Here is an 8,845-nt window from a genome sequence, read left to right as displayed (position 1 = left end):
ACAGAAACCACCACCCACCCCTCCTCTTCTCATCAAGACATGAGATGCAGTGCTAAACAGTCTCTCGCTGTCGGTGCTTGTGATGTTTTTTGCTCTTTCTCTTTTAAATGCTTCCACACTGCTCACATGCTTGCTGCATTATAAAGAGTGCACACCTCTCACTCTACGCTGAGTGCTGTTTAATCATGTCACCAAAAATGTCATGAGCTTTTTTTGTTATTTTCGGCCGAATAATGTCGTTTGCCGAACATTCGGTGAATCCCTAATTTTAACTTTAACTTCTCAGGTAATATCAACGGTTTGTCTTATTTCAGATGCGGATGAAATTACAACAACAGTGGTTACTTATACTTATATTTAATTGTTTGATCAAAATTATTGGTAGGGACAATTTAGTAATCACTGGATTTTGGTAGGGACATGTCCTAGCTTACTACTAAATTCTATACGCCCTTGGATTATAAAGATTTTTATAATTAAATAAATCTGAAAGGTCATCTAAAATCAGTTCATTTAGCAGAAATGCTGGATAAAAAAAAAAAAGTAGAAGAGAAAGTTGTTGTTCCAGTTCTGTGGGGGAAATTAAATCTGTGTTCTGCTGAAAGTGGGGGAATTATATGTCGCAAACAACTCTATAGCTGCACTGTTCTGCCATTTTTGTGAGTTTCTTATTTTGTATTCTTGTTAATCTCAATGCTAAAACTTTTTTTTTAGCAGTGATGCGCATGCTTGGAGACTGTAGTGTAGTGGTGTAGTCTAGTTTTTTGTAGTGAGTATACTGGGATTTTCCCTCCCAGCCTCATACTCGCTGCCACACTCACTAAAGCATACAGTATGCATCTACATGTAACTGAGAGCATTCTGAAAGACGGCTTATGTTTTATCATCATTTATTATAAGCAACACAAGACTTTAACAGCCAATGACATTTACAGCTGGGGAGACTGATTTTCTGCTGTTTAGTGTTAATCATCTAACTCACTCAGCCAGTGAAGAGCTACATTTATCCTTAGATGTTATATGAATATGGTCCCTGGAGCACAGGTTTTATCAGCTGGGAATTTTCAATACACATTTAAGAGTGCCTGTTTTTAATTCCCTAGCCTGACTTTCAGTCCACAAGGCTGGCCAGTAGTTCTCATCTCTCTCATCATCTGAAACAAGGAGATATTTAACACTGTATTGAGTTTACTGCTGTGCACACACACACACACACACACATACACAGTATCTAAGTTATCTCTCCCCGTCTCCTGCATTCATTGATCCACCGCACTAACATTAGTGACGTTATTAGCTAGTTATGTTGGCTTGAGAAAACTATTATACTATTTAAACATTTTATTATTCTTGGACCGGATCTGTAGTTTGTTGCTTTATCTTTTCTAACTGATTGTGCTGGCCGGACACACACCCGGAGCAGTGGGCAGCCATTTATGCTGCGGCCGGGGAGCAGTTTATGGGATCAGAATCGTGCCTAAAGTATTGCAGTCACGGATAAAAAAATAACAAGCATGAAAACAACATTAAAAAACACAAGTAAAAATATATTGCACAAGATTTAAAAATGAAAGTAAAGTTTTCAGAATAGCAAACAATGGTCACGGATTGTTGTCCTTGCCACGTGTAGTCATGTGTAACCTTCCTTGCGTTTTTTGTGTCCCTTTTGTAAAATGGTAAAGTAATTATAACAGGAGCCATTTACATGAGTCCAGATTCTTGTTTAAATTGCAGGGCGAGGTGGAAGGTCGAAAATACTTGTTAAACTAAATTCAAATTTTCATTAGCTGTCATTCCAAACCTGTGCAGGGAAGTACAGATGAGACCTGTAGACCAGTTATGATGAATGAAGACCAGGAGTCCGAGATGTAATCAGTCGAGGAACAATTTACTTAAACTACTTTCGTTAGTAGTTTCATCAGCAGAAGTCGGCTTCAGTACTCAGCAAGGAGTTTGTAGGCTGCTCTCCCCAAACATCAAACACAGCAGCAGTTATACTCTAACAGAAATCAGTAAGCTATGTCATTACTTCAAGTTTCAGTATTCTGATTGGCTAAAGCATAGAAACATTATGCACCACGAAGTGTAAATGTTGAACGTTTTATGTTATTATACTTATGTGTGATTTAAACCTTCACAGTACTTCACTCACCCACGTTTCTGTTTGGTACAGATATGGGAGCTTTACCTGCAAACCCATGTGAGATTAATCTGGTATTTATATAATACATTTCCTTTGTATTCCTCTCACTTATAATTAACTAGATTATAATTACTATTAACTATATTTATAATAACTATATTTAGAGCAGTTTTGTCTTTTGATAAGATGTAGTGAATGAAGTTATTCAGCATCTTCAAATGTTAATTAAAAATGAATGCTTTAACTTTCTTTCCTAAATATATGTTGTATAATATGAAATATAGGCATTTTGTAAATTGTCATTCCTCTTGTCTTAAGGAGTTGGCATGCCACCTGCTGTGCATTAATGTATAAAATAATGAGTCAATGCATAATTGGTGTTTAGTTTTGAGGCCCATGCATTTTAGTAAAATGGATTTAAAAGTGTCTGGCACAATTTATTTCTGTCTACTTTTCTGAAAGCCATCTAACACAAATCTCTTTTTCAGCTCCATGAAAATGACCAGCTCTGCAGATGATTTATTTAGTTCCCAGATATGTGTATATTCTATAATCTATCACAATTGCTTCCTCTCCTCTTCGTGAGGATTGTGCTTTGTGAAGCAGCATGCAATAATGCAGAATATGAAATTAATGGAGAGTGTTGCCCAATGTGTTATTCAGGTAAGATACTTAAAGGGGTCATATATGATACTTTTTCATTATAGGCTTTAAACTGTATCATTCATTATTACTGATGAACAACTGTTATGCTATATGCTCATAAAATAATCTTCTGTGTTTGAACAGAAATGACACTTGTGGTACATTCCCTTCATCTGGTATAAAAACAATGTAAAGAAACAACTAGGGCAGGCCAGGTGTTGAATTACAGTGTGAAATCTATTTATACAGTACACAGTTTTATTTCTGATTCAGTTTTTCATTATAAGTCACTTATTTGACAGATATTATTATAGTTACATAATCCACAAATAGATTTCAAGGTCTAGGTTAGTGGTTTCCAAGATGGAAGATGGATTGGAATCACTGATCTATCCATCACTGCATTAAACACAGCATGACTCCAGTCTAGGGTTGGGTATTGATGCAGATTTCCTGATTTATTTATTCACTTTGATTCTGATTTGCAAACATTCACAACTCGTCAAGTTGTTCAGCAGAAGCAGCTATCCCTGAAAATAGGCATAAAGTAAAAAAAAAGAGGTCAAAAACCAATATTGGGATTGTTCATAACAAGATCCCGATTAATTAGAAAATCTGTGTACCCAGCATTATTACAGTCTGATTATTTGTATTATTATATTATTTATTCTAGGCTATTTTCTAAATCAGAAAAAGATTTATTGGCCAGGTGTGAAGTTTGTTGTGGCGTTAGAAATGTACTTAACATAAAATCAAGATACAGAACATAAGAAACATACCAAAAAAAATAATTTTTAAGTCTACACAGTTTATAGAAATATACAGACATACAATAAATGCAACTTATACAGTAACAAATACATGCAAAAGTTATGTACATATGGCATGTATAAATAATGTATAATAATGTGCTGGCAATTTTTTTTTATATTGTCTAGGAAATCGAGTTCATAGACATTGTGACAATAGTAATTACTATTTCTATGTTTAATATTTTTTCATGAGCACCAAAATCAATCTGGTCCTCCCTCTAACGAAGTTATTTGCTCTCTTGGCTAATGTTTATAGATTAAACTTGTATAAGTCCCAGGCAAAAGTTGCATAGATCCCCCAGCAGATCTTTGATCAAAGATTCAGTCATGTTTAGTGGACTTTATTTGGGACAAGCTGCACTGGGTACCAAAAAGTGAATTGAACCGTCCTAAAGAAGAAGAAGGAGGACTTGGACTGGTGCATCTACAAACATTCAGTTCATACAAAGACTTTTAACAAGCTCAGAGAACCCAAACTGGAAGAAAGCAGCTTTCTCTACACTGAGAGGGGTTGAAGGACTAGGATTGGATAGAGCCTCACTGTGAGATAAGAAGAGGACTGTGAACACTTTGTTCTGGCTGTGGAACGAGGCGTTTATTTTGGGCTCATGTTTGGCCTTGTCCAGTGAACTGAGTTACTTTGTGACAGAAGAGAATCTTCTCAACTCTGGAGCTAACTTTATAGATGTGAGTTCAGTGACTGAGAAGCTGTGGAAGAGATCTACTCGTTTGGTCGCCAGAACACTTGACGAGTGGAGGACCGCTTTGTCTGAAAAATAACTGAAATTGTTATTGGATTACTCACTGGGGTTTATTAATCCAGATTGTACCGATTCTTCTCCCGAGTTATATTTAACTCCCATAATGGACAATTGTGGAGGCTGTTTCTTAGAGGTTAACAATTTGATTGTGATGAGTTCAGATGTTACTTCTGGAAAGGTCTGTTACAAAATCTGTGTTAAAATCTTTAATAAGAAGACCTTGGATTAAAAAATTGATCCTCCTTGGCGTGGTATGCTTCATTTGAAAGAGAGTGAAAAACCTGAGTGGAGAGTATTGTATAAGTCACCATTATCTAAGAGAATTGGAGATGTTGTTATTGCAGTGAACACTTTTGTTTCTGTTATTAACCTGAATATGGATCAAAACTGTTCTTTTTGTTCAGAAAAGAAAACTGTTTTCCAAGCATTTATGCAGTGTTCAAGACTCACCCTTATTTATTGTTTTAAATATTATTTTTAATTGCTTTAATGAGTGTTTTTCAATGAAGGTGTTTATTTGTGATTTTAAATATTCACAGAGTCGTAAGTATCAGTGTCAGTTGTTTAATTTTATATTGGGACATGCAAAAATGGCAATTTATACTACAAGAAAAGAAAGAAATGATCACAGGGTTTGCAATGATTTAAAGGCAGTGTTAACTAGCTCTGTTAAATCCAGAGTCTTAATAGATTTTAATTCTTTTTTATAATAAGTAAAATCTATTACGATTCTGGATTTAACAGAGTTAGTAATGTATATGAGACAATATGCTGTTGTATATTGTAATAAAAGTGGCTTGAAATCTCAAATCTCTCTCTCTCTTCAATTCAATTCAATTAAATTCGATTCAACTGAGCTTTATTGGCATGACTGTGGAATAGCACAATGTTGCTAAACTGTTGCTACTTTAATCTGCCAATCATGGATGTATTCTTCCTGGGTTGTTTTTCCAATTTCTTTAACTTTTGCGTGTCTTAACTGAATTGAGTTGGTGTTTTCCCACTAAATAGTGCATGGGTCACTCTCTGGGGGTCCTCACTGTAAAATCCAATAGTTTATCTTACTTAGATTGAATTAGTAATCTGTACTTAGTTGTTATACTTACTAGGTTTTATTAACTTACAGCTACTTTCAAGGCAAATAAAACAATTTACTTACTGTTTTGAGTGACACTTACTTAAAATATTCAAGTAGCCACAAAGGAACCAATGACATTAATAAACCAGTGAGAGGATGCAGTTCACTAATATGTTGCTAATGTGACACATAACAACACAAGAAGAAGAAAAGAAAACAAGTCTTTTATAGACTTTTCACTCATTTCCTCCGTGTCTGCAGTTATCTTTCACTAGTTGCATTCACTCGTTTCCCACTCATCATGAATGTTGAATTTTCAATACAACTGAAATATTTGAGAGAACATCACTTAAGCTGACTTCATATTCAATTGATGTTGATTTTCCTAAAATGTTTTTTTTTTTTTTTACTCACCATTATAGGGATTAGCGTTCCCTTTGGTTGGTCACTTGGAACTTTGTTTATGTTACTGCAATTATCTTTCTGTTAATGCAGCATGCAATATGAAACCAGAGTGATTTGGTTTGAAGGGAAGGAAAGTAATAAATAGGTTGCGTTTAGAAAGTAACGTATCTTCTAATTAAACCAATATTGTTTAATTTTATTGTGCTTATGTTAGTCAATTCACTTTTGCTAAATTTATTTTTCATAAATGCCTTATGAAGTTTATAATTGGGTTTATATAATCCTTAAGAAATGTGTGGTAATATGAAGTCACACACAGACTTAAACATTCAGCACGCGAATCACAACAATGGTAACAATTCAATTTCATTTATTTTTATTAATTGTAACAATAACCATTTTATTTGCTCTTTTTGTTGTGTTACTACTGACACAAGACAGCAAATAAAAACAACTGTAAAACAAAGCAACTGCATAATTTATTCATGCCGCAATGCACTCTGGGAGTCAGTGAGTAGCTATACTAAGTCATGAGTAAACCTAAATGAAAGGATCAAGTACCCCCTACAGTTCTTTTTTAGTTACTAGAACTCTCGTGTAAGTAAACTATACTAATTAAGCATCTGTCAGTACAACATACTATTCCTATTTCAATCGTTTGCATGCTTTTTTTAAGTAAGCCCAACTAATTAGATTTTACAGTGCTGTTCTGTAAGTAAGAGCGCAGTGATAATCATCTGTCAGTGTGTCTGACAGAAGGAACCAGAACGTCGCTGTTCTCTTCTGGATTTCTGCTAGAACGGGGAATCTGCCCAATTCCTGCTGCCGAGACTAGGGGCGTTCCTGTGAGTCCCAGGATGTTCTTGCAGAACTCCAGGTGGAACATTTCAGTGGGGTTTCTATCCCAAGATATATAGTTTAATTTATTTGGGGCCCCAGATTTCACAACCGTATGGAAGAATGGGTTTGATGATGCTGTCAAAGATTTAATAGGTGGGTTGAATTTGAACAATGATCATCTTATAGTGTAATAAGCTCTACATGCCTTATCGGTCAGATGTTTTATTGCCAGATCAAATTGACCAGAAGCTGAGATCGTGAGACCCAAATAACTATAACATGTGACATGATTAAGAAGTGTTCCCTTATTGCAGTGATCCTCAAATCTGGCTTGAACCCTAATCAAACACACCTGAGTTTGCTATTCAATGTCTTCAGGGTCATTAGAAAATCACAGGTAGGTGATTGTTTGATTAGGGTTGGAGCTAAACTTTGCAGGAAAGTGGATCTCGCGAGCCAGATTTGAGGATCACTGCCTTATTGTAAAACTAGATTTTTTGTCAGTAAGGTGATGCTTTTTCTGGAAGATCATAATTTTGGATTTGTCCATGTTTATTGGTAAGGCCCAGTCTCTACTGTAATTTTTTTTAATTTAGAGGCTTTCGTGTAGTCCTTCTTCATGAGGTGAAAGAGCAGAAGATCGTCAGCGTACAGGAGGCATTTGATTTCTCTGCCCTCGAGGGTCAGACCAGGACAAGAGGACTTATCAAGTGCTGATGCCAATTCATTAATATAGATATTAAACAGAGTCGGGCTGAGGCTGCAGCCTTGAGGCACTCCTTTGCTCTGATTGAAATAGTCAATCCGTCTGTTATTGATCTTGACACAGCACTTGTTCCTGTTGTATATGTCCTTTATGATGTCACATGTCTTTCCTCCTATTCCACTTTGAATTCGTTTTAGAAAAAGTCAGTTGTGCCATACTGAATCAAAGCCTTTTTTTAAATCAATGAAGCAGCCAGATATTGTTCCTTGTTTTGTTTGATGAACATATTTTCGTATGAGTGTGTAAATGTGATTTGAAGTTCTCTGTTTAGGCATAAATCCAATATGACAATTGTTTAAAATCTTGTGTTCTTGGATGAACTGAATTAATCTGTCATTAATGATGGAACAATAGTTTTCCGAGGTTACTGCTCACTCTGATGCCTCTACAATTATTTGGATCGTACTTCTCACCTTGTTTAAAAATTGGGGTTATCACGTTCTCTTTCCAGATCTCAGGAAAGTGTCCAGATTTTAATGATAGCAGCTCTCAGTTTGGGGCTGCTGTGTTTCAGCATCTCATTAGATATTCCATCCAAGCCACTTGATTTCTTATTTTTCATCTTCTCCGTCAGTTCAGTTAATGCTATGGGCTTGTCTAAATGATTTAGCCGGTCTCTTATAGTGTATTCCAGATCATTTCATTGGAAGGTCAGATGTTTTTGGGCGAGGGTTGGTTCGTTTAGTGAATAGAGTTTTCTGAAATGTTCGGGTCATAGATGTTTGGGTTGTAGATGGGAAGGTGTTTGGCCTTTCTGTTTTTGTCTAAATTGTTCCTTAAGTCCCAAACAGAATATTGATCGATTGCTTCCTCAGTTTTGTTTATATTTATTTTGATGTGATCAGTTTTCTTCTGTGTTAGCAGTGACTTGTATATTTTAAGGGTTTGCTGATATGTGGCTCGTATTTGTTGGTTTGCCGGGTCTTTGTGCTTTTTATTTGATAATGATCGCAATTATTTTCTTAGTTTTTGGCATTCTTTATCGAACCAAACATCTTTAGCTGTTTCTTATTTAAATCTGTATTTTTTTTCTTTTTCTGAGGGCTTTTCTGACCACTGTAGAAAAGATTTTAGTTAACTGTTCAGTTGCTAAATTGATACGTCTCTTCTCTTCACTAAATGTAATCAGGAGAAAGGAGTCTATCATGTTCTCAGCTTGGGTGCTGTGGAGCGCAGCTTCATACTGGGCAGGACTGTCTTTACTCCATATACATTTGGGGGGGAGCGGATCTAATTTAACTTTCTGTTCTGAAGAGGGCAGATGATTCCCTGACCTGTTGAGACTGAGGATTATGTGACTGTGGTCTGATAATGGCAGCTGTGGCATCACTGTGAAATAATTGATCTTACTTTGGTCTATATCTGTGACTGTGTATCACTGTGTAAGCTCATCGT

General features: G+C 35.8%; 1 long non-coding RNA gene across 1 annotated transcript; it reads left to right on the top strand.

The window, feature by feature from the left end:
• The first annotated feature begins 1,813 nt into the window (after window positions 1-1,813).
• LOC107574653 (uncharacterized) lies at window positions 1,814-2,802 on the top strand. The gene is made up of 3 exons (XR_001607709.1): window positions 1,814-2,012; window positions 2,174-2,214; window positions 2,632-2,802. It is a non-coding gene; the product is annotated as an uncharacterized lncRNA (long non-coding RNA).
• The last annotated feature ends 6,043 nt before the right edge of the window (window positions 2,803-8,845 follow it).

This window comes from Sinocyclocheilus grahami, unplaced genomic scaffold, assembly GCF_001515645.1.
Source record: "Sinocyclocheilus grahami isolate Dianchi unplaced genomic scaffold, SAMN03320097.WGS_v1.1 scaffold2298.1, whole genome shotgun sequence".
Classification (NCBI taxonomy): Eukaryota; Metazoa; Chordata; class Actinopteri; order Cypriniformes; family Cyprinidae; genus Sinocyclocheilus; species Sinocyclocheilus grahami.
Note: the sequence above shows the minus strand (reverse complement) of the source record. Positions and strands in the feature narration are given on the sequence as shown.